The following is a 27,274-nucleotide window of genomic DNA, read 5'->3' as shown; positions in this document are numbered from 1 at the left end:
GCTACTTCGCGGTTTTCACTTATTGCGGCGGGTTCTGGTCCCCATTAACCGCGAAAAACAAGGGATCCCTGTATTTCTGAAAAGCTTTAAGAAGCAGGACTCATTCCCACCACTCGTCGGGCCGGTGTTGTGCCGACACCAGCCGTCAGCTCAAGTCTCAGCCGAAAATAACGCGTCTCAGGCGGACGACGGGAGCGATGCGAGGTGCCCCCTCCATCCAAGAGCATGCCGCTTAATTTGACTCAACAGTGTGTTTCTTCGTTTATATTACCGCTAAATACACAAGCTTGACGCCAATTTAACGGGAGCTATTTTTTTTCATGGGAGATTTGGCTAGCTCTGGCAGTGTTCAACGCAAGCTGCAACGAATGGAAGTAACTTTTTTATATCGCAAAATGTGAAAACGATTGAAACCATTACTCACCAAATTCAATCTGCTGGCAAATACAGGCAAGTGTGTATGCTACGCTCTGTTCTGCCCCGGTGTGGATAAGGCCTGCTTTTTGTTTTCGCAGCTTTGCAATGCAACCAAAGGCTCTCCGAGCACTCCATGTTCACGTAAGGAGGATTTGCTGACTGTCCAAGTGTCACTTTTTTTGAAGAACCGATTTCTTAAGTGCTCAGTTTACATACTAAGTTAATCACATGATGATAATAATAATAATAATTAAATAAAACCTCCCGACCCCCCCCTTCCCAAAAAGAATTTCTCCTCGGATCTACACAATTCACGTAGGTCACCCTTTTTGACTTCAAAACGGCGAATTTCGCCGAAAGGTGAGAGATTTTCATGCCTGCATAGCACAGCTATGAGTCTGGTGTACCAGGCTAGTAGTCTATGAGCGCGACCTGTTGGCGCATGTGTGTGTGTGTGTGTGTGTGTGCACGCACGCACGCGCGCGCTCTCGCGGGTAGTAGAGTGGAGTGGGCTACAGCTGTGTAATCGGCTGACTGACGCATCTGATTTTTTTTTTTTTTTTTTTTTTTTTTTTTCGGCGGGGGGGCAAACGAGACTGTGGCGGGCCGCCACAGTCTCGTTCATTGGTGGGAAACACTGAGTTACAACAAAAAGTAGTTTCGTTATGCATTCGTTTCGTTACATTAGTTCCAACGCTTTACATACATGCAACAAAACTAAATATAAACAACATCTTAAATAAAGACATACTTATGTGGACTGTTTGAGTTCAAGTGTAATGCCCTCTTCTTACAGGGACTCAGATGGCACATAACTCTTGAAAGAAAAAGACGCAATGTGCTGGGTTCCCCAACAAGGTAAATACGTCCTCAAACTAAGTTTCCCAGTCATGGTTCAGCTGAAGTCATGATAATCTATTTTGTACTCTGGTGAGTGAAATATGATGTATGAGCATATGATTTTCAAATGAGTTTAAACCAAAGTCAGGGCCTGATATCACTGAGCACAGATAATCATTTCTTGTTCCGTCTTTTTTTTTTTTTTTTTTTTTTGCTGTGAGATGGTGGAATTTGCAGCGGAGGTGGGAGAAAGCCAGATGGATATTATGCTGACTTTTGAAGAATGCAATGCAAACGGGTAATGGGGGAAGGCTGGGAACTCGATCTTTTTTCTTTTTTTTTTTTTAAATACTTTTATAGTTTACCTCCCATAGCTTTCAAGTTCTGAATTAATGACTGAATGCTAGTAAACAGATAGAACAGACTGTCCAATGGCATTTCTTAGTTACATGTTTGGCACTGTCAATTCTAGGAAATTGTTGCCATTCATTTATGAGTAAGTATGTAAGGGGGTTATGTAAGTAAGATATCTACTCTACGACTGAATTCGACTCTACTAGAAGAAATTAGTCTCCGTTTTCGTATACAAAAGCTAGACGACACATTTTGAAATGACTGAAATATGCCTAAGACTGATAAGTATTATTGTCCAAAGGACTAAGACTAGGACGAGATTTAAAATGGCTGCCAAAAACTGGTACAAGAAAAGACACAAATATTATGACAGCAAATATTAATATTATTGCACAATAGTTTTTGTTCAGATGAGCACTGAAGTTATGGTGTATGGATAAAAATCCAAATGTGTCGACCAGTGTTGTCAGTAACGCGTTAGTTAGTAACGCGTTACTGTAATCTGATTACTTTTTTCAGTAACGAGTAATCTAATGCATTCATTTTTCTACACCAGTAATCTGATTAAAGTTAGTTTCCTTAGTGTCTCTGCGTTACTATTTTTTCATTGCCTCATAACGTATGTAGAATGAAGAATATTGTAGTCATGTACGAAGAGCATTTTGAATAGAAAATGCATAAAATAAAAAGGTCCCGGTTCGTGTTTCCATGACAACCTCTTAGCTATTTCCTGTTTTGGACTCACGTCACGTGTTGTGGGACTGAGGCGGGTGGACATTCGCGGCAAGTGTTGAGACGTTGCGAGAGAATGTTGATCTGTGGATATCCATGAATGAAGGTGAGTATTTTTCCTTCATTCTGGAGGGTATCAGCAAAAGGTTGGACCCCCTACATGCGCGGCCGTTTCGTAGCTTTGCCGTAGCAACGACGGGCAGTCATCGCTCCAACTTGGCAAGCTTTGTTTACATCATATGCGTGTTGCACATTTATGCCGTGAGGTGATGTGTTCGTTTAGCATCTGTGGGATGTGTTGTAAGTCCGATTGAGTGAAAAGTGCTTAGTTGCCGCCAAATTTTGTTGCCAAATTGACCGCGTTTTATGTTGAGAGGAGTACTTCTGGGTTGTTAATGTGCATGGCTGCACGCGCATCCGCGCTCGCCACCACCTTTGTGTTTATTGCACTGTACATTCCACTTGTGTGTTGTTGATTATTGTGCCGTCAGTTTGCATTGTTTTACATTGGCACTGATATGCTGTTAACCATAACCCGATAATTGGCACTGATATGCTGTTAACCATAACCCGATAATTGGCACTGATATGCTGTTAACCATAACCCGAAATTCAGAAGTTTTTACATTAGGCTTAATCTTAAAGTTAGCGGGGTTTAATTGGTCGGTGGAGTTGATTTCAACAAATTCCAAGCAGTTTGTCAGATATTTGTTAGTTTCAGGGCTCCGGAGTGGCTAAGCTAGCGCGAAATTCTGATAGTCTCCTTTAAATTCAATCATCGGAAAGTCAATTACATGTGATGACATTTTTGTGTTGTCATTCTTATGTTTAGGCGGCAAAGGGAGAAAAATGGGTCAAAAGTAACTGATAGATTACTTTTAAAGTAACTTAGTTACTTTGATAATGAAGTAATCAGTAAAGTAACTAGATTACTTTTTTGAGGCGTAATCAGTAATCAGTAATTAAATTACTTTTTCAAGTAATCTGTGAAAACACTGGTGTAAACAAGAGTTAGCTTCCATAGCTGGGGGGTCAGACCGCCAAGGCTTTGGAAGCCGCCCAACTCACTGCGCACCCGATTCCTTTGGCCCCACCCACAGGTGGTGAGCCTGCCAGTTAGTGGGGAGAATACTTTGAAGACTTCCTCAATTCCACGAACTCTACTATCTCTGGGGTCGAAGTCACTGAGTTGGTTGGAAAGCTTCTTGTGGCAAGAGTGTGTGGATGTTTCTAAAGGCTCTGGATGTTGTGGGGCTGTCGTGGCTGACACGTCTCTACAACATCTTGTGGACATCGGGGACAGTGCCTCTGGATTGACAGATCGGGGTGCTGGTCCCCCCTTTTAAGAGGGAAGGACTGGAGGGTGTACTCCAGCTATAGATAAATCACACTCCTCGGCCTCCCTGGTAAAGTCTATTCAGGGGTGCTGAAGAGGAGGGTCCATCAGGAAGTCTAATCTCAGATTCAGAAGGAGCAGTGTGGTTTTCGTCCCAGCCATGTAACAGGACCAGCTCTACACCCTTGGCAGGGTCCTCAAGGGTGCATGGGAGTTCGCCTAACCGGTCTAAATATGTCTTGTAGATTTGGAGAAGGAGTTTGACTGTGTTCCTTGGGGAGTCCTGTGGGGGGGTGCTGTGGGAGTACGGGCTACCAAGCCCACTGGTAAGGGCTGGTAAGTCCCTGTACAATTGTGTCAGTTTTTCCGCATTGCTGGCAGTAAGTGGGAATCATTCCCAGTGAGAGTTGGACCAAGGTTGCCCTTTGTAACCGATTCTGTTCATAACTTTTATAGACAGAATTTCTAGGCGCAGCCAAGGCCTTGAGGGGGTCCGGTTTGTTGGCCTCAGCATTGCATCTCTGGTTTTTGCAGATGATGTGGTGCTGTTGGCTTCATTAAGCCGTGATCTCCAACTCTCACTGAAGCGGTTTGCAGCCGAGTGTGAAGCGGTTGGGATGAAGATCAGCACCTCTGAATCCGAAAAGTCCTCAGTCAGAAAAGGGTGGTGTTTCCTCTCTGGGTCGGGGATGAGATCCTGCCTTAAGTGGAGGAGTTTAAGTATATCAGGGTCTTGGTCACGAGCAAGGGTAGGAAGGAGCGGAAGATCTGCCGTGATGCAGACTCTGTACCAGTCTGTTGTGATGAAAAAGGGAGCTGAGCCAAAAGGCGAAGTTCTCGATTTACCAGTCCCTCTACGTTCCTACCCTCACCATGATCAAGAGCTTTGGGTCGTGACCGAAAGAACAAGATCCCAGATACAAGCAGCCGAAATGAGTTTCCTCCGCAGGGTGTCCGGGCTCTCCCTCAGAGATAGGGTGACAAACTCAGTCATCCGAGAGGGACTTAGGGTCAAGTTGCTACTCCTCCGAATTGAGAGGACCAGCTGAGGTGGCTCGGGCATCTGGTTAGGATGCCTCCCTGGAAAGGTGTTCCAGGCATGTCCACGACCCAGGACACACAGGAGAGACTATGTCTCTTGGCTGGCCTAGAAACACTTTGGGATCCCGCCGGAGGAGCTGGTTGAAGTGATTGGGGAGAGGGAAGTCTGTGCTTCCCTGCTAAAGCTGCTGCCCCCGCAACCTGACCCCGGATTAAGCGGTAGATAATGGATGGAGGGATGTGTGGACAATGATAGAAACGTCTGAAATTGACTTTGTTTCTATTGCTGACTTTCTAATCACAAGTTAAAGTGGGGTTTTAGCAATATTCAATGAGAATTCAGCGAGGACCAGCTTCCCTGCAGACATTTTGATTTGTCATAGCAGGAAAGGCACAGGCGAGACTAACAACATTAACCTTGGCTCAGTTTGAAGGAAGCCATACTGACGAACCATTATACACAATGGTGGCATTATGAATTTGGAAAACATGTGGAAATGAATTTCATTTCATTCCTGATATTACTCTTTACCATTTTAGTAGAGTATAAACAACATTCATATCGTAATATATAATCTAAATCTGCTTCGGGACATGAAAAAAAAAATCTTGAATTTATTCTTTCTCAATAAGATAGTTGTCCTATTCATTCAGGAAAAAAATAATTAGATATACATTTTTTAAAAAAGTATCCGTCAACGTAGCAGTTGTCAAAATCAAAAACAATAAATTATGTACCTATCCTTTAGTGATAGAAAGTGGTTTGACTTAGGTGAGCTATTGTCAGAGTCTTTTGTGCCAACCTAATCCCTCTTCATACACGGGGATGAGAGGATGGTCAGGGAAGAAACATTTTAATTTGGAAATGGTACAGGAGTAACACTGCTTTTAGGGTTTTTTCCCATCAGGGATTTAGAGGGAAATCTTCCTCTAAGCTTCAGTCACACACAACAAACCAGTCCTTTGATTGTGAATTATCATAAAAGCCTCCATGTACTCTAGTACTCTACCATGATTACTGATTACATTTGGTTAATTGGTCATCCACTGAAAATAGTAATCTGTACTAAATGTTGCTCTAGACTTTGTTCCTGCGCAACATCTTGAGTAGCACAGTCAAGAAATCATTTACTGTACTATGGTTCGTTTAGGATCCTACATGATTAAAGTCATATCTCCTTTTGGATAAATCAGAGGTACGAAAAGGTTTAGGAGGTGGCCCACACAGCTGGAGAGGCGGTTGAAGCTTCGTTTGCAACTTTTCCATTTCTAACTTAATTACAGCTGATTAAAGCTACTGCTTTTTCAAGGTCTAATTTCACAAAGATAAGACTTTTAATATTCATAACATATGGTTCTATAAAGAAACACAAATTTAGTGACCACCTGCTAAATATTTTATTTGAAAGAGCATGGTAATTAACATTTTGAGAGTAAAATTAATTCACTGTCATGTCATGAAATGATCAAGGTAAAATATTGTAACACAGAGTTCCTCCAGCATATATCAAAGCAAGAGCTTGGACTCCGTGGTGAGGAAACTCATTTCAGCTGCTTGTATCCGGGTTCTGTATTTTCTTTGTCAAAACTCACAGCTTGTTGAAGGTGAAGGTAAGAACATAAATCTTCTGGTAAAACAGAGATTAGCCTTTCAGTTTAGCTCTGCACGTCCACAAAAGATATGCAAACTGGTTGGCAAAATCAACATACACCATTGAGGACCGTGCTGATGCTGTTCAACAGGTCAGGATGCAAGCTCTACGAACCCCCTGAATGTGAGATTGCACTTTATTGTCTCTTTTCATTGGAGTCGCGCCTTGCTGGTGCCTCACCTCGCACGTCTTTGTCATGGGCAACCATGCCAGGGGCACGAAGCTCCAGGAAACATAGCTCCTAGGATCATTCCCTGGTAGTAGTGACTGTGCACCGGATTTGGCATAATATTGCCATATTAATTATGCCTGCTGAATGTCAGTGCACCAGATGTGCCCGGTAACATCAATCTGACAGTCCAAATTTTAGGTTACGCACTCTTCTGGAGTAGACCGTGCACACTGGAAGCGCTCAAAATTTGAAATTTATCGGTCGACATGTGACGTCACTACAGTGCGCACCCTGAAGGCTGGCATCCGTGCTGCGACACTGAACAGGAGAATACGCAGGAATCAAGACACAGCATCTAAGAGGACGGCAAATGTTTTTATTCCGTCATAATCGCGTTTTGAAGACATTGCTTGACTGTTAAGTTATTCAATCACGCTTTTAATAAAATGGCCGGTGTATTCAAGTAATCTGCCATTTCTCCAAGTCAAGTAATTCAAAATTTGTTGTGGAACAACATATGGAGGGAGAAAGCATTTACTCTGCTTTGCTGTGAATGTGTCATTGATGGAATACTGTTAGAGCCATTGCCCTCTCCTCTTCTTTGGGACCAGGTGCCAGTGTTCATTGTCAGCATCTTACTTAAACCGGTCCGTGGCCTCACATCATAGCCAGATCAACAATTCAACTACAAGAGTTCGTGACTCCAGCTTTCAGCTAACAAAGAATATTGTTTCCTGATACTGAGCTCATTATTTTTTCCCCTTGATCCTGTGATGCTTTGCTGCCTGTTTACCTGTTTTATTACAAACTGCCCACCAGATTCTTCGGACACTATCTGTCACTCTCTCTCCTCGTCAATAAACTATTGTTACCACTGCTGGTTTGCCTCCCATCTCTATGCTTAGGTCCCCTGTTATCCGAGACCCTAAACAAATACAATATGTTGTTTACAGTCTAAAAAATGGGTCATCTTTAAAGTGCCTGTGACAGCATAAAAAACATCTTAAATAGCATTATTATGTGAATTAGAATCATATTTTGAGACGATTCGACAATATACAACAATTTGGCAAAAGGCAGATGACGAGAAATGAGTCTTTTAATCTACCGTTTAGACTCGCCTGTCATTGTAGCACTCCAGCATCCACAGCTGGATGATGACGTCAGCAGGGTCACGATTTCATCTGATTTAGAATTCAGCCCATTGAGTGGGAAGATTGAGAACGAGGAAAAATACGACAGAGAGCGCCAAAATGTCATGAGAGTTTCAATCTCTCTACTCCCATATTTTTACAGGATATTATTTTTATCCAAGTATTTTCTCCATTTGCTAAATAAATGGTATGGTCCTGACAAATAACAGTCTTGTGCTAAAGGGAAAATGAAATATTAAACATGCATTTATTCTGTACGACAGGGCATCATTACTGCATAATGGTCATAACTGCTGACTTCTTCCTCTCCCGAATGGTATTTTATGCCACCAGAGTTAGTCCAGCTTTTGTCATTTCCCTGTCCCAGCTTCGGAGACTGCGCGCTAGCAGTTGTCGTCGCTGGAAATGAACGCATTGTAGCTAACTCACTTACTTGTCGGTACAATGGTCCCACAGTTGTCAGACTTGTTTTGGCCATTATCCGCAGTGAACAGGAACTTTTTGAAACCCAAAAAGGCTCGCACACACGCCTCTCCCTGGTGCAGCAACCAAAGCCTGCAGCGCGTTGGGGTGGCGTGATGCGAAAGATAAACGAATTAATCCGCAAAATTATCATAATCCGCAGTCCATCTAAATGCCATAATGCAATGGCTGTATTGTGAGATGGTGACCAGGTGACAACACATTCGCATTTTCCCTCAATCCAGGAACTCACTCAAAAATAGAATAAATATATCGATCACTTCCACATACATCGAAGCGCTCCATTTCATTCAGGAGCATAAAATATCACGTGAAATATGAAATAAACATGCTTTTTGCTGTCATAGGCGGTTAAATGTGGAGTTGCTTTTTCCAATTAAAATATTTTATGAAAAAGCAATGTTGTAATGTTATGGTGCATTGATATGTTAGCATTAATAAATGGCACAAAAAAGAAGTTGCTTTTGCTATTGCTTTTAATAGACAAATTTAATTTGAAAACATATATGTAAACACATTACAGTATAATACATTGAAAACAATGGTCCCCAAATTTAATACTGAAAACAATTTTGATACAACTCTGGCCCAGTGCTGGACCAGATTGTGTGACATATCTGGGCCATGCATTATTGTGGTTTCTGCTACTTTAGACCAATTCTGGCCCAAAACTTTTTGCTGATCCAGCAAGTGAATCCATACCGAGTTTGGCCCTTTTTTCAGGACAATGGGGCAGATCTGTTTTACGAAATTGGGCCAAAATGTGCAGTGCCTCTGACCGATGTCTTCTTCAGTTATATTTTGTGATCTGGGTTGGGACACAAACCCCTCCCCCACAATAAGGTGATGTCTCAGAGAAACGCGGGCTTGTTACAACCTTGTCCAACAGTGACCAGTGTAGGGTGACTCATCGTGGGTATGTCAACCCAGATGAAGTATTTCTTTAAAAGAAAAAAAAAAAAACATTTAGGTTTCATTTTTTTTTGGGGGGGGGGGGGGGGGGCTCCAAGTGTTTTGTCATTGTCGTGGCCTTTCTGCATCTCATTTCATCCACTGTCAAAAACCACGATGCACCATTTTATCATTCTCCCGGGAACCACTTTGAATTCTCATCTCCCCTCTCAGGGATTCGCAAAGCAGAAATCACACATCACAGACAATAACCATTGCAATTTTACTTCAAGGACTTTTTTTCTGTCTTTAAGTAACATTAGCTTCACATAAATACATAAACCCTCCAAAGTATTTAATGAATAGGGTTAGAAAAGTATGAAATCATATTCAGGCTCCTCCACACTTGATTAAGTGCAAGTTCCAAGAATGGTTCCACTTGTGAGCAAGGTCAACTTCTTTTAGCCAGCTAGCCACGCTGTGACACTCCTTTGTGTTACTAATGAGACAGGAGCGGCAAGGGGCACGGTCTGGAAATAAACAACATGGCAGAGTCTGCCCCCAAGGGTTTCTTCTTGGGCTTCGGGTCCTTTTTGCCCATTAGAAATATCCAGCTGCTGTTTTATTGCATAAAGGAATAAGTCCACTTTAGTACTTATGGAAACACAGAGTAAAGAAACATAAGAGCACTCACAGAGCATGAACCTTTGATTAAGTTTTAAAACTGAAAGCATAAGGACATGAACTTTTCCCACATAACCTCCTTTTAGTCATCACAATTATACAAAAGCACAACAAATTACAACCGCCGCTGATAATATTTCCTAAGAAATATGTTCAGTACTCATTTGTGAAGCTTTCATACTTTGGGTCACATATGGATAGAATTTTGTCTGGCAAAACAGATTTTAACCCTGCATAGGCTTGAACCACAAAACTTTGGAGGTTGGTGGCTGTGGTGGCAGTAGGTCGTTTTTATTCCAAACCAATTATCTTTTTGACATTAGATCTCACTTCCGAATGCCTAGTATTGAGGCATTTTTTAGGCAAGACAAACCGATCCTCAAAGGCCGCTGTGGGTCCTGGTTTTTGTTCCAACCAATCGAGCACAGACAGTTTAACCAATGAAGATACTGCTACAAGCGGTACATGACTCTAATTAACTGATTACACTTGTTAGACACCAGATTGGTAAAAAGGTGTCATCTTGTTTTGATGGAATTAAATCCAGCACCCACTGCAGCCCTATGTGGAATAGGTTGGACACCCCTTCTCTAAATTGTACCTAGGTATGAGTGTGTGTGTGAATTGTTGGTCATCTCTTTATGCCCTGTGATGGGCTGGTAACCGATTCAAGGTATAACCCAACTACTGCCCAAAGTTACCTGGAATACAGTAGCTCCAGCAGCCCCACGATTCTTGTAAGTATAAGCAACATGGAAAACAAATGGGAAAAAATTTGCCTGGTGCACCAGACTCACCGCTGTTCCAGCTATTGAGTCTGGCCACCATTCAGCGGCAGGGGTCGCGTTAACCGGATATTTTCCGTCGTTGACCGGTTTTTTAAAACGGTGACGGAAAAAACTGACGTCCGTCCGTCATTTTGACAGGTTGCAATTCACACCCCAGACCACAGGGTGGCGAGTTAGCATATTAATGAGCTATTGTCTCTCTTAATGCATGACGTCGTTGGCTCTTCTGTCAGAATATTGTAGCGTCACCGGGGTCTGGCGGCGGCACCGTGATTGACACATCAACGCGAGGTTCTTATTGGTGCACCCGGTGTGCCAGCGCGTCATCCAATTGATGGACAAGATTGCCGCCCAATCACATGACGCCATAACTCCGCCCCCCTGACTGGAGCCGCCATATTGTGTGTCAGCTGTTCATGTTTACACATTACCGCTACGTACATGCCTCCTATTACGGCGTGTTTTTCTGCTCGTTAATATTAATAATCAAAATGGTGAAGGCGTGTGTGGCGGTTGGTTGCTGTAACAGGAAAGATAGACGGAGAGACTTGAAGTTCTACCGTATTCTGAGAGACCCGGGAGGATGAGAGCAAGATGGACTGCTGTAATTCGACAAGAAATCTGGGCACCAAACGATCACCACAGACTATGTAGTCGTCATTTTATATCTGGTAAGATGCATTTAATATATATTTAGAAGATTTTGAGCTAACAACCACAATTAAGATCATTGTGTGACGTTGGTGATTGGGGTCTATATCATTGCCTCTTTTTCTTTGGGGGCGGAGTTGTTGGCGGTAAGCAGAGTAAAAAGGGAGAAAAATACCACGACGGGCAGACGTGACGTTAGCAAAACGACGAGGGCAGGACGAGGGACTTGCGCGCGGAAGTAAACATACGAGGAGAGCGGAGTTTATTCAACATGGCTAGCGCGAGACAGACTGTTGTCAATGACTCGTGTCGATGTGTTTTTGGTAATTTAAAACTGATTTTACCGCGGATTGGAACATATTCTCGGCTCTCCTGTTCACCATCTGTGTTGTTGTGGAGACGACTTCCGACGCGCAAGAGTGACGTTGCTCGTTAAGAACACGTCACGCAAATAAACAGATCTGATTTGTCGATTGATTTTGTACCTGCTCGAGAGGCTGTTAATGGGCTGGTTCCCAGACTTTTCTCTCAGTGTTTGAAAAATACAGGGAGAACAGTCTGGCCGTGCCAGGCAAGGAAAAAATATCTCTATATATACAGTATATATATGGCGGAAACACAGACAAGGCTGAAAAAGCATTTTCTGCTCTTGCACCCCTCTTTAAAATTATCTGCTGTATTTTAAGCCAAAAGAACTGTTGTGTTTGATAGAACAATATTTCTATATGCTGTTATAGCAGATTCACGGCGCATTAAGCCCCCAAACTATTTTTAATTTGTCCGTTTTACCCTGGAAACTCCCGTTTACAGACGTCGCGCAACCGCTTTTGTTTTAATTCAATTCAATTTTTTTTTTGTATAGCCCTATTTCACAACAAGGTTGTCTCAAAGGGCTTTGCAGAGGCAATATGATACACAGTCAGAAACAGCAGATGAAATAAATGAAGTTCAAGTCCTGGGCATCCCCCATCCTTAGACCCTCCATGTCGGCAAGGAAAAACTCCAAAAACTCTTTGGGAAAAAATGAGAAACCTTTGGGAGTACCACAGTCAGGAGAGATCCACTCCCAGGACGGATAGACAAGATGCACCAAGACTGCTAATGGGACGGAGTTACAGTTTGTAAAGATGCAATAGAGTAAGGGAACAAGAAGAGGTCCATCTAGCCAGATGAGACGGGGGGGACAACGAGGACATCCATCCAGCCAGGGGTCCAGATAGTCAAGAGGCTGCAGCTGGAAAATAGCCCCTCCTCCCAGAGGGGAGGGGGGAAAGGGGACACCGGGTGACTAGTGATGAAGAGACTAGACAACTAGATATTAACATTGGAAAATAGAAATAAAGTAAGACAAGTGGTAGGTAGAGTAAAAAAAGGAGATAGAACTCAGCGGCTGTACTTCCCCCAACATTATAGCTTCTAGTGCAGCTTAGACTGAACTGTGAGTCTAGTCCGATTTCAACTAGCCTGACCATAAGCTTTGTCGAATAGAAACGTTTTTAGTCTAATCTGAAATGTACAGACTGTCTCGGCTTCTTTTATACTAGCTGGAAGCTGATTCCATAAAACAGGAGCTTGGTGGCTAAAGGCTCAAGCTCCTACTGTACTTTTAGAAACCCTGGGAACTACCAGTAGACCTGCATTCTGAGAACGGAGTGTTCTGTTGGTGCTGTATGGAACCAGAGCATCTGTGAGATAAGATGGCCCCAACCCATTAATGGTCTTAAATGTAAGAAGGAGGATTTTAAATTTAATTCTAAGCTCGACTGGAAGCCAGTGAAGGGCCTGGAGCACAGGGGTGATGTGCTCTCTTCTATTAGTTCCTGTTAAAAGTCTTGGTGCTGCGTTCTGGACTAGCTGAAGACCTTTTAGAGAACTTTGAGGACAAGCTGCAAGTAGAGAGTTACAATAATCCAATCTAGATGTAAGGAACGCGTGCATTAATTTTTCTGCATCGTTTTTAGATAAAATATTTCCAATTTTGGCTATGTTGCGCAGGTGAAAAAAGGCTGTTCTGCTGGTTTGTTTAATATGAGCTTTAAATGATGAGTCTCAAATAGAACTCATAGGTTTTTTTAGTTTGGTGCTGGAGGCTACACTTACATTGTCCAGAGTAGGGATGTCCCGATCCAGGTTTTTGCACTTCCGTTCCGATACCGATATTGTTTTGCACTTCCGATCCGATACCGATACTGGCCGATACCGATCAATCTGAGCATGTATTAAAGTTTAAAGTTATTTAGCCTCCTTACTTAGTTGTCAGACTCATGTTGAAAAGGGTTTTAGTACTCTTGATAACAACTAGCCAGCTGAATTAGGTGAGTTTGACTAACACACAATGGTTGGTAACAAGAAACTGACGTGTTTATTCAGTGACAAACACAAAACATTCTAAATAACAAACAGAAATGGTATAGTCAGTCAGTAAAACGTGCAAATAATATTGTAAACTGGCAGTGGAAAATCCCACAAACTTCCCAAGCTATAAGATGCTTTCATGTTTCGTGCATTAGTTACAAAAATTGTATAAAAAGCCTCTCAGGTTTAAATAAACGACTATTTCAGTATCAAGTTAACATTTTAAAACAGTAAATAAAATACTCAAGTCCCCATTCTGTATCAGCAGCTTTAAACTACATTCAATGAATTTAATTTTGCGAATCAACTGTTAAAGTTGTTAAAATTGCTCCCGTTATTCCATAATTTCCCTTCTGTCTGCTTTTGACATGTGAAAGTTTTAAAACTGTTTTGAAGATAGATTCAAGTCAAGATTTTGCCTATTTAGGAGTATTTTAGATAAAAAGTTAATTAGGTTCGCTTGGAAGGTTCACTACAACAGCCTACAAGGAAAGTCTCCTACTTTAAGATGGCGGGTGTTTACTAACGCACGTAGTTTTCAATGCATGTGTTCCTAACAGCGTTGAGTCTGTCATTTTGCATCTAGTTCTATATACATATGATATCTATTAGACAAGCATGATGTTTATGCTGCATTCCAGAGAAGTGGCAAGTCGGATTTATCCCACTCGGATGGTACCAGTTCCGACCTCAAAGCGTTCCAAGCAAATGTAAACAACAAATGCTCTTCTGTTCAAAAAACTTCTTCCCCCAGAAAATTTAGATGTTAAACTTTCCAATTATGTATCACACATGCATATAGGACAATTTTAAAATTTGGCCAAATTGGGGTTCTCACAGCGGAACTTCAAGTAACCTGAGTGTTTTCCGCCATGTGTATATGTATGTGTATATATATATATATATATATATATATATATATATATATATATATATATATATATATATATAGTGAGGAAATTAAGTATTTTAATGCCCTGCGATTTTGCGAGTTCTCCCACTCAGAAATTATGCGCGCGTATGAAATTTTCATGGTAGGTGCTTGCTCACTGTGAGAGATAATCTAAGGGAAAAAAAAACATCACAGCGTATGTTTTTTTAACAATTTATTTGTATCATACTCCTGCAAATAAGTATATGAACACCTGTCTATCAGCTGGAATTTTGAAAGTCAAAGACCTGTTTGTCGCCTTTTAAAAAGGCCAACAAATAAGTGAAGTGGAGGTAGACTTTTTTAGTTGGACTTTTTGAGTCTGTTAGCTGCATATAAACACCAGTCCACCCCATATAATCAGAAAGACTCCAATCCCTAACATTGTCATGACCAAAGAGCTGTCCAAATACACCAGAGACTGAATTGTAGACCTCTACAAAGCTGGACAGGGTTACCGGACAATTGCCAAGCAGCTTGGTGATATATGATCCACCGTTTGAGCAATTATTAGAAAATGGAAAAAGCTGAACATGACTGTCAATCTCTCTCGGACTGGGGCTTCATGTAAGATCTACCTCGCAGGGTCTCAATGATCTTAAGAACGGTGAGAAATAAGTCAAGAAATACACAGGAGGAGCTAGTCAATGACGTGAAAGGACCTGGGACCACCATTTCCAAGGTTACAATTGGTAATACATTAAGATGTCATGGTTTAAAATCATGCATGGCTCGGAATGTTGCCCTGCTTAAACCAGTACATGTCCAGGTCTGTTTGAGGTTTGCCAATGACCTTTTGGATGATCTAGAGGAGTCAAAAAAAAAGGCAATCAATCACGCATGCATGGTACAAAAAAATATATATTTACTATGAATCCTCAAACAAATCACTCCCGAGACAATGCTTCCTGTATGCTATACAGCTTTTGTAGTTCTTCAAAAATCCAAACTCAAATCCGACATGAGCGTGTGCCGTCTTCGGCTATTACTAAATAATCGGCCCTCTGATAAGGCGTTACGCAAAGAATGACGAAGTGTCACGTCAATAGGTAATGAAGGGAATAGTTACCTTTCTTGCACACACCATATAATTGTTTGCATTACTCTGACACACGTAATATAATCAATCAGGGAATTGTATCATTTCTCATATTTACTGTAGGACTGTTTATAATACTCTAACACCTAATATAAAATAAATAGCACTAGTTTAATGAAATAAATCAGAATAGAGGATACACAACGCCATCTTATCACAGAAGCCCAACGCGTCATGAGCAAGACTGACGCACCAACTCGTGCAATCAGTTCTCCCGGGCACTCCAGGACAAAGAGCAGGGCGCTCTGTCCTAAAACAAATAGTATCGCCCAACCAGGATAACAAGATGATAGCGCGGGCGCCTCGGACGTCAAGACCTGCGTCGGTCGCCGTGGCAGCCACGTCCCAGCCACAAAGGATAACGCACGAACCTAACCGCCCAAAACCTGCCACAGAGGGATGATCCCACGACAACACCCAGCCACACCTTCGGCCCGGCCCACTCCTCAGCAGCTTTCAAAAAGACTGGACACTGAGATAACAAACTGTCGCTGCTCGGGAACATTTCTATGTAGCCGTTGTTTTGAAGACCCTGGACCCAGAATTGTCCCTCCGTCGTCTGTTTTGACTTGTTTTTTGTCCACTGACAACAAATAAATTGTCAACCTGTTTTCGCTGAGCCTTCTTCAGACTTTTGAAACATGGAGTCAGTACAAAAGGTTAACACAGGAGGGTAACGCGCGGAATCTTGGCCCCAAACCGGTTGGCTTGCGGGAGCGGTGCCAGTGGAACAGCATTTCGTTCAGCTGGCGATGTTTCCGCGGCTTGGTGGGAGGGGCCTGAATTCCTTCAGTAATTAAGTCTATGCACAGTGTTAGCCAAATATATGCAGACATGAGCACAGTATTTTTTCCCCTGTTTTGCTAAGTTGATAGCAATATTTTATGTTTGGAAGGAATCCAGAATATACAGATATTTTCCTCCCTCAAAACTAAATGCGAACCCTTTTTGCTCCATGTACAGTAACACAAGTGGCAGAATTGTTCGGGTATTCCCAGTAGGTTTCTTTTACTGATGCATTCTGATAGCTGTCTTTAAAAGCAGCGTGTTTTTAATATACCGAGACCATAGAGCTTTCAGAATTGTGGCTCTTCTACAAATCCAGGTGGGTAGCAAGCGACCTCTACCCTGCAGTCAAACTATTCTCCTACCTCAGAGGGGGCATGTTCATGGGATGAAAGGGGAAAACAGGCCACAGCACTCAAGCAGCAGGGAACTACAAGTTGACGCTGTGGATATAAAGGCCACCATTGATTTCCCTCCATTCTCTCAACCATTTTTACATCTCATATTACATTACAATTTGTTGTAGCAGACTGCATTTTTAACACAATTAGCAGTTCTCTTGTAGCAATTGTATATATTTACTGGAGTCAAGTAGTTCCCTCTTTCTTTTCAAACATATTTACGCTGTTGCCAGACCTGGCTGCAGAAAGAAATTACAGTGGGGGGGCATTACATTTGGGGGGGGGGGGGCACACTTCTTCATCGTAAATTTAGCCTGAACAGTGGTGTTATTACCCGTGCATCAGTGCACTGAAATGTTTTCCGTCACTGCAGTCACAAGTGGTAGTTCATCGTAAAATCTATTAGACAAACGAAAACATACCTGTCAACCCGAGGCCGCTGACAATCTTACAAATAGTGACGCATGCCCTTACAAATTGTTGACTAATTTTACAACGTTCTATATAGCGTGCAATATAAAACAAAAATAAAACTCAATTTTTAAAATATGAATTTAATGGTAATATTGCAATTTATAACTTGGTGCAATCAAAGAACAATCAATATCTTCAGCTACATCATGATTACTGAAATTTAACAGTGACTTTTGTTATAATTGTATGTAGCACCTTTGGCAATTTCTATTACGTCTTGATGGCTGCACTTCATGGCACTTCAGCTCGCAATTCAGTTTGACTTGAAGGTAGTTCGTTAGTCTGTCCAATTATAAATTAAAAAGGTCAATTGATAAAATGAACATACCGATGCAATCTTTGAGTCAGGGAACATTTCTTTTGCTAATTCTGAGAAGTGATCAGCAATAGTTGCAGACAAATTGTGTTCGGCAACAAATTGGCAGAATGAAATCACCGCTTTTGTCACTTCATCTTTGTGACCAGTGTTGTTAATCTTACTTTTAAAAAGTAACTAATTAGTTACAAATTACTTTTCCCAAAAAGTAATTGAGTTAGTAACTCAGTTACCTGAAGGTAAGAGTAATTAGTTACTTGGCAAAGTAAATGGTGTTACATTTCATGTTTTTTTTTTTTTCATTAAAAAAAAGAAACAGTAACATTTGCTGTTTGGAAATCATTTAATGTTGTGAATCAACTGTTAAAATTGCTACCATTTTTGCATTAGTTCCTTTCTGTCTACTTTCGACATGTCAACGTTTTAAAATTGTTTCATCATTTAGAGATAGATTCAAGTCAAGATTTTGCCGATATTACAGATAAAAAGTTACTTAAGTTTGCTAGGAAGGTTCAGTACAACAGAGCGTTTATGAGAAGTGTACTGCTTCAAAATGGAGGCTGTTTATTAACGCCGCCGTCTGTCATTTCGCATGCAGTTCTATAAGCATTGTCTCGTTGCCGAAATGGTGACTACATTCAAACGGAGAAAAAAAAACATAATGCACGAAAAACGTACAGATTTTGAACGTACGCCGTACACATTTAAAAATCAGTGCTCACTTGTAAAAATTACGCTGAAACCGTACAGCTTGACAGGTATGCGAAAAACAGTGGTGCAGTTCTGTGTGCATTTATCCAAGTAAAGTGTTTCAGCGTAAACATAACATATGCACTGATAAACATGAGCACCGGCTAATCGGCCCGCCCTCCTTATCTGTGATTGGCTAGAAATTGCCTTCATTCGCTGCTCAGATTGCTTGAATTGAATAACGACAGATCAAGATAGGATGAATAGAGGGTTCGTCTTCTCCGTGTGTGTTTTTGTGGAAGATTTAAAAAAAAAAAAACACACACACACAATACAGTCTAATCAAGCTAGACAGGCACAGCAGTTTCTCAGGGCGGGCCTGGCCCCCTAAAGCCCGCCCATGCCGCCGGGTCTTGCTGTTGCCACTTCACATTAAGTATTTACGCTTCTAAAGCCCCTCACAGAAGTTAGCTGATTAATTTCAGGAAAACAGCACTCCATTTGTTTCAGGAAATCAGATATCCACTCTAGTCAAGTTACAGCAAAACTAAACTAGTTCTTTGGATCATAGTGACCTTGAGGGCAATAAATTACCCACTACGAGTTCTGTTTTGCTTGCATAATAAATGCCCATGCAATGAATTGAGGGAACTCTTCAACAGTCAGAGAGACAATGAGAGGAGGACCTTTTCCAAGCATAAAAGCCCCCAGTCAGCAGTGCCTTAATTGCTTTTCATACGGCAAATTTGCTTTTACTTTCCCTGTTAATGAAATTAAACCGGAACATTCTTCTCACAATCAGCAGAGCAGTGGACCTAAATGTCAGTGGCTCCTGGATTTCTTCATTCAATTTGAGCAAACACCCAGGAGAGAGAGAGGGTATATGGCATGAACTGATTGACAGAGTTCCATTACAGGGGCTTATCAGACCCCTGTCTGCAATTATCTAGGTTCAGTATGGAGGTGGGATTTGATTTTGTGCCAGGATTATAGTCAGGAGGATGCATGCAGAAAGGGGTACAGCTCCACATTATGACCCCTCTAAAACTCTCATTTGCATGCTCTCTACCACAATAGATTGCTGTGCTCAGTGTTCTGCTTAGAATAAGTATTTAGTCAATTTTGTTAGCAAAGTTTTTTTGAGGTAAGAGGAATACAGGTAGTGCCCAGGTTACGAACGAGTTCCGTTCCTACGCTGGCGGCGTAACCCGAATTTCCGCGTAAATCGAAATGAACCCTTTATATACTCAATATACTGTAAATCTCAAAATAACTATCCAAAAACATGTAGAGTGGTACCTCAACATACAATCGCTTCGACACGCGATCTTTTCGACATCTGACGTAAAATTTGCCTCGCCATTTGTTTCTGCATTCGACGACATGCTCGAAATACGACAATTTATGACAGCGCGGCAGTTTCTTTGTTTTCCCGCAAGACAGAAGCACGGCTGATTTCCTTGCGAGAGAAACCAACATAGGTTCCAAGAATGTTAGAGCAGGTGGTGAAAAAAAATGGGAAAATGTGATGCTTACCATTGAATTGAAGATGGAGGTTATAGAAAAATATGAGCGTGGTGTGTGCATCCATGAACTGGCTGGACAATACGACCATATAATGTCTAAGATGTCGACGGTTCTCCTCCGTTCGCCAGTCTTTATAAGTTAAGGTGACAATTATTGTTGTGGTAACATCGCCAAAGACATCGCCAGCTTCGTTTGGTTCTTATCATTTATTTCAGAACTTCTGCAGCAAAACACACCTACTGTCCGCCACAATTGTCGCCAACTACAAAACATTAAAAGAGAAAGTAAAATCTCCACCGCACCTCTCTCTCTGGCACGTCAGCAACGCGGTGCGTTCAGGTACAGCACGCGAAACACCGCCGCCACAGTAGAACCCAATTCATTACATTATTTCACTAATTATTATTATTGTTTTATTGTTCTGGTTTTTATTTATAATTTATTTGTTTTGTTATGTGTAATTGCCATTTGTCATAGTACCAGCAGTATTTATTAAGGGTTTAGTGTAGGTTTTCGTTTGTGGAACGAATTATTGAAATGATAATATATTCTTATGGGAAAATCCTGCTCGACATATGACCATTTCTTTTTAAATAATAATTTTTTATTGTCATCATCATCGGTATCATTGACAATCATTGACAATTACAAAATGTAATATGATTTGCCCAAAGGAATCGAAGAAGAAGACAAAGGCCGACGGGAAGAAGCATATGCTTATCAGTTTCCCGACCCCCATACAACTAAAGACGCACATTCAGACATGGTACATACATCAGATGGCCACAAAACTGTACAATAAACAATCTGGGTTTAGTAACTCAGCGTCCAGTCAAGCAGCTCGACTAATTTCAGGGCGTACAAGGTTATGGCATTGTCATGTCCCTGACATTTTTGCATCTGTTTGCTGTGGGAACATTTTGTTGAGGCAAAAAGTGATTTGAAAAAGTTTTGTGTGGCAAAAGTGATTATGTGTTATCACAGCTGGTGTGAGTAGCTAGTCAAAATGCTTTTCTTATAAGTCTCTTAAAAGGATACATTGCTAAGGTGTACATGGTGGAAACAATTGGCGCACACAAAGATCACTGTAACAATTTCATCAGACATGACGTCTCCACAGCGAGCTTATTATTCGTTTTATACAATATCTTTTCCATATACTCAGTAAACTAGAAATTTGAATCAGGAGCTCGGTAGACACAGCAGATAATTATGTTTTTACGTGTCATGTTATATCCGTGCAAATTAAAGTCAGAGCCTTTGTCATCTTTAGTAGATAATCCTTAATGTGTTCAAGATTCTTGTAGAGACTCCTGCCGTTGATAAGTTTCAGTTTACCGTCCACATCCACAAGTTGTTATACTGGTCCGCTGTGTAGTATTTACAGTTATCCAGCTGTTGTAGAAGTTGTGGTCCAGAAGTGTGGTTTCAGATGTCATTATTAATTTTCGTCAGCTGGTCAAGACGCGTAATAGCTTTAATCTTCATATCTTGCATCTTGACAAGGATCCTGCAATCCGAGACCCAGGTGTTGGCTATTTACCCAGCTGTCTTGAGTTGACGCGCTTTTCTTGCAATTTCAGCATTTTGGCGAGTCAAGTTGTTGTTCAAAAATATCGTCGACCCTTTCAGGTGGCGGCGATGGTTAAGCAGGGCAGTCTTGGTCTTGTGGTCTGCCAACTTCGTGAGCACCATCGCCGGTCCTCTCCCCCCAGATGGGAGCAGAAAGCAATGATGGATATCCAGCGGTTCCATGTTTAGTCCATACTCTTTCAGCTTAGCAATTGCCAGTTGCGCCACTGTGTCACCTGGGCTAGGCGTCAGTTGTAATCCAGAAATGATGAGCTCATTTGCGCGTCGGCACTGGTCGAGATCGTCAGCCAAAATTTCCAGCCTCTTGATGGGAACATCTCTCTCTTCGACCGCCCGCTTGAGTTTCTCATTTTGAGCGCGAATTAACTGGAGCTCTCTGACAATTTCTTGATTCTGGTTTTGAATCAAGCCAGTCAAGGAGACCTCCAACTTCTGTATGGAGGATTTTATTTCATCCAAGTCTCCAGGTTTCAAATTCTTTGGAGTCATAGTGGGAGTCGAGCTTGCTGGCCCTGAGCGCTTATCGGTCAAGATAAGAGAGTGCTTCAGGAGCTCAGAGAGTGCGTCTGTACACGGTGAAGTTTAGCCACTTTCCATTTGACTTAAAAGCAAGGTCCTGGAACGAATTAACTTCGTATGTAGAGGTACCACTGTATTATATGCAGTGTTGTTAATCTTGACAAAACAAAACAACACTGTGTAATGTAAAGGGGAGTCAATAACTTTGGTTGTGGGGACTTAAATTCCCAGAAATGTGTTTCTAGATGAAAACTAAGGTGTATGGTTTAATTCGGGGGTCTCCAAACCAGTGGCACAAGAAGTGGGGTGGTGAGGGTGCTGCAGAAGCCCGGTGTTGAGGAGAAAAAAAGTGTTTTAGTAAATTATTTTTGCTGCTGTTAAAAAAAAAATGAATAAAATGTATTGAAACAAAAGTGAATTTAACTTTTGGGGATAAATATGTATACTGTGGTACCTTTACATACGAAGTTAATTCGTACCAGGACCTTGTTTTTAAGTCGAAATGGTCGTATGTAGGATTTTCCCATTAGAATACATTATAATTCCATTAATTCATTCCACAGCAAAATCATTCATTAATACTGCTGTTCGAAAAAAAATAGAATAATGATATAATAATAGTAATAATAATACCTGTAATAATGTAACAAATAGGGTTCTAATGCGGCAGTTGTATTTTGTGTGGTGTACCTGAAGGCACTGCGGCGCTGACGGAAGAGTGAGAGAGTGCCATTCAGATATTCCTTTCACTTTTAACGTCCTATTGTTGCGGGCTGTTGGCGTGTTTTTTTTTGCACAAGTTCTGAAATAAATGATTAAAAACCTGATGAAGCTGGCGATCTCTTTGGCGATGGTTGTCACCTTTACATATAAAGTGGCAAATGGACGTCGGAGGAGTATTGTCAAGCTTAAGCTCAAGCTTATTGCTCATATTTTTCTATTGGTAAGCCTCACGTTTTTTCTTTTTTTACCACCTGCTTAAACATTCTTTGAACCCATGTTGATTTCTCTCACAGGAAAATCCGCCTTGTGTGTGCGTCTTGCAGGAAAACAATGAAATTGCGGCGCTGTCAAAAATCGTCGTTTTTCCAGCATTTCGTTGGATGTAGAAACAAATGGTGTTATGCGTTGTACTTGTATAGCAAATGGCGAGTTAAAATTTACGTCGCATGTCGAAAAGATCGTGTGTCGAAGCGATCGTATGTCGAGGTACCATTGTATGTTCAATTTTTTTTTTTTTTTTTTTTTTTAAATAACATGGTCACCACCTGACACCTTGTTTGCTACCGGGTCACGTTGACTAAGGCAGTAATGTAACGGAAAAGTTAACTGTTCACAGAGGAGGCGTTAACATGGCGCAAAAACGAATAAGTGTTTTTTTTTTTTCTTTACAAAAACAGCGAATCTAAAATTCCATTCAAGGTTGAAAATGAAGATGATTATGATGAAAGTTCTATAATAGTGCCCAGCGAGGAAAAGTTATCTACAGATTTAGACCGTGGAGATGATTCTGGTGAATCACTAGCCCAAGTGGAAGACCAAGTGGGAGACATTGCTGCATATCCATAGTGCTATCCTAAATCAAATTGACCTTAAGCGACTGATGAAGAGGTTATTCAACAACAATCCAGAAAGGAAATCTACCTTTGGTGTCTTCAAATACGTAAGACATGCTTGCATTGTAGCCATATAATTGTTTGTTGTTGCTGTTGAGCTGCCGTCATGCATGGTACCCGCGGGTTATTAAAAGTATTAAAAAAGCATTGAATTTAGTTTTCCGTTATTAAAGGTATTAAAAGTATTAAATTAGCTGTTGTAAGTCTGGAATTTTCTCCCCGTGGTCTTTATTTTAAGAACATCTCAGCGCAACCTAAATTATATCCGTGAAGAAGTGTTTTTGTTTTTTTTAATCCATAACGAAGATAATGCATAGAATTTTTACGATGCACTGCACTACAAATCGAACATCATTTTTGGATCGGCAGTCACATTGTTGGTCAAATTGCGTTTTGTTCCAGAGAGAGCGTTTCCGATGTCGTAACTGTCTTTTGTAACGAATTTTTAGTTGGCAGAAAAAAAAAAAACGCAAACATTTTCTTAGTGTTTAAATAGTCTACATATTTTTATGATCATTATAAATTCGTTTACACAATGAAAACGCTGGAAAAGTTTGTTAAACATAATGTTGGTCAAATCGTGTTTTTTTTTCCCAGAGGGAGCATTCCCGACGTCATAACTGCAGCCAATTTAAGCTCATCAAGATTTTTCGAGGTAAAATCGGGCCTAAAAAATCCAGCCCGACCCGACCCGGTCCGCGGGTATTAAAGGCCGACTCGGCACGAGCCCGATAAATTAACTTGATTTGCAGGCCCGAGCCTGGAAAAAACCCCGAAATTTTATGTTTTATTTGTAGGCCCGAGCCCAGAAAAAAAAGGAAATTCTATGTTTTGAAGACTCGGAAGAAGGAGAAAAGGAAAGGGATGCACCTGTCAGACCTGGCAGAGCACTGCTTGCTGCTTGGGAAAACGGACTGGTTGTGTTTTGTGTGATCACATTTGTGACGATGTCTGCATAATAGACCCTACTCACCAACGTCACAGAATGATGTGTCGCTGTATCCGGCCGCGATATTGTCCGTCTCTGTTTAGCCCTTTTCTCAATGGTTTCAATTAGTCGTTCAGTTTATAGAGCAATTCATGGAAGCCCCGGTGCTTTCCGACGCTGTAAACTCATTGGATGCGTTGCATAAAAGGCGTTATGTGGAAAAGCTTCAGTCTATCCATTCGCCAGATCCATATTTGATGCCTAAATCGATATTTTTCGACCTGCTGTCTTCGCCCTCTCTGCCTGACATCTGCTACCCAATATCTACAACTATCTTGTCCACACAAAATCAGCCTATTCTCACGAAAGTTTGAAAAACTTTAAGAGCAGCACTCTAAGCAACATTACCACGTGTGACCCTTCCAATTTTCTAAAATGGCAACAATCAATAAAAAAAAAATTTGACTGCGATGGCCGACGCTTCAAGGATAGGTGGATATTGGACTATTTATTCAATAAAACACGCAACAACTGTGTCTGCCTCATTTGCAAAGAGACAGTCGCTGTTTTTAAAGAGTTCGATGTGACGCGATAATATTACCGAACAAGACACGCTGACATGTACAACATTACAGGGAAGATTCGCAGCGAGAAATTATAGCAACTAGAAGCTAGTTTAATTTCACAGCAGCAGTATTTCGCAAGAGCCCGAGTGTCGAAAGAGAACGCCACAAAGGCGAGATGTTGAAATTATGAATTAATGAAAAAAAATAAATAAAGTAAACGTGACACACAGAAGGGCTTGCTAAAATTTGTTTAAATATATTGTTCTATGTGAATCAGCCGAGGTAGCCCCCCGCATTTTTACCACACCAAATCTGGCCCCCTTTGCAAAAGGTTTGGACACACCTGTTTAACTGATGATCCGTAGACGAGGCCAGCTTCTTTCACTTGGTACCAGCTAAATATTATTCAAAATGTAATGATGATGGAAGAAATAAGCATCTTGAATTTGAAACTGTATGTTGTCGGCGATTAGCCTCGCAATGATCTTAATTGTTCCAGTCGAGTTTAGAATTAAATTTAAAATACTCCTTCTTACATTTAAGACCATTAATGGGTTGGGGCCATCTTATCTCACCGATGCTCTGGTTCCATACCGCCCCAACAGAACACTCCGATCTCAGAATGCAGGTCTACTGGTAGTTCCCAGGGTTTATAAAAGTACTGTCGGAGCTAGAGCCTTTAGCCACCAAACCCCTGTTTTATGGAATCAGCTTCCAGCTAGTATTAAAGAAGCCGAGACAGTCTGCACATTTAAGATTAGATTAAAAACGTTCCTATTCGACAAAGCTTATGGTCAGGCTAGTTGAAGTCGGAGTAGACTCACAGTTTAGTCTAAGCTGCACTAGAAGCTATAATGCTGGGGGAAGTACAGCCGCTGAGTTCTATCTCCTTTTTTTACTCTACCTACCACTTGTCTTACTTTATTTCTATTTTCCAATGTTAATATCTAGTTGTCTAGTCTCTTCATCACTAGTCACCCGGTGTCCCCTTTCCCCCCTCCCCTCTGGGGAGGGGCTATTTTTCAGCTGCAGCCTCCTGACTGTCCGGACCCCTGGCTGGATAGACATCCTTGCTGCTACCCCCGTCTCATGGCTAGATGGACATCTTCTTGCTCCTTTACTCCACTGCATTTTTACGGACTGTAACTTCGCCTGCTAATTCCCATTAGCAGTTCTGGGGTTCCTGTCTATCCGTCCTGGGAGTGGATCTCTCCTGACTGTGGTACTCCCCGAGGTTTCTCATTTTTCTCCCAATTGACTCTGGAGTTTTTGGAGTTTTTCCTTGCCGGCATGGAGGGTCTTAAGGATAGGGGATACCCAGGACTTGAACTGTATTTATTCATCTTTGTTGCTTCATTTCTAATTGTGTATCATATTGCCTCTGTAAAGCCCTTTGAGACATCTATTGTGATTGAGGGCTATACAAATAAAATTGAATTGAATTGAATTGAATTGTGGCTGTCAGCCCAAAACCCTCTAAATATATATTAAATGCATCTTACCAGATATAAAATGACTACTACATAATCTGTGGTAATCGTTTGGAGCCCAGTTTTCTCGTCGAATTGCAGCAGTCCATTTCGCTCTCCTCTCCGGGTCTCTTGGAATACGGTAGAACTTTAAGTCTCTCCATCTATCTTCTCTGTTACTGCAACCAACCGCCACACACGCCTTCACCATTATGATTATTAATGTTAACGAGCAGAAAAACACGCCATAATAGGAGGAATTTACGAAGCGGTAATGCGTTAACATGACGAGTAGACGGACAACATGGCGTGGAGGCGGGGTTGTGACGTCATGTGAGTAGGGTCTATAGCCTGTCTTTTGTAACGAATTCTCAGTTGGCAGAAAAAAGTTTTCTTTGAATAGTCTAAGTTTAAATAGTCCACATATTTTTCTGATCATTATACATGTATTTACTAGGGGTGTCAAACGATTAAAAATTTTAATCGAGTTAATTACAGCTTAAAAATTAATTAATCGTAATTAATCGCAACTAATCGCAATTCAAACCTTCTATAAAATATGCCATATTTTTCTGTAAATTATTGTTGGAATGAAAAGATAAGACACAAGATGGATATATACATTCAACATACGGTACATAAGTACTGTATTTCTTTATTATAACAATAAATCAACAGGATGGCATTACCATTATTAACATTCTGCTAAAGCGATCCATGGATAGAAAGACTTGTCGTTCTTTAAAGATATATCAAAACCCCTATTCATGTTTTCGTTTTAATAAAATTTGTAAAATTTTCAATCAAAA

This window comes from Corythoichthys intestinalis, chromosome 20 (assembly GCF_030265065.1).
Source record: "Corythoichthys intestinalis isolate RoL2023-P3 chromosome 20, ASM3026506v1, whole genome shotgun sequence".
NCBI classification, from domain to species: domain Eukaryota; kingdom Metazoa; phylum Chordata; class Actinopteri; order Syngnathiformes; family Syngnathidae; genus Corythoichthys; species Corythoichthys intestinalis.
Note: the sequence above shows the minus strand (reverse complement) of the source record.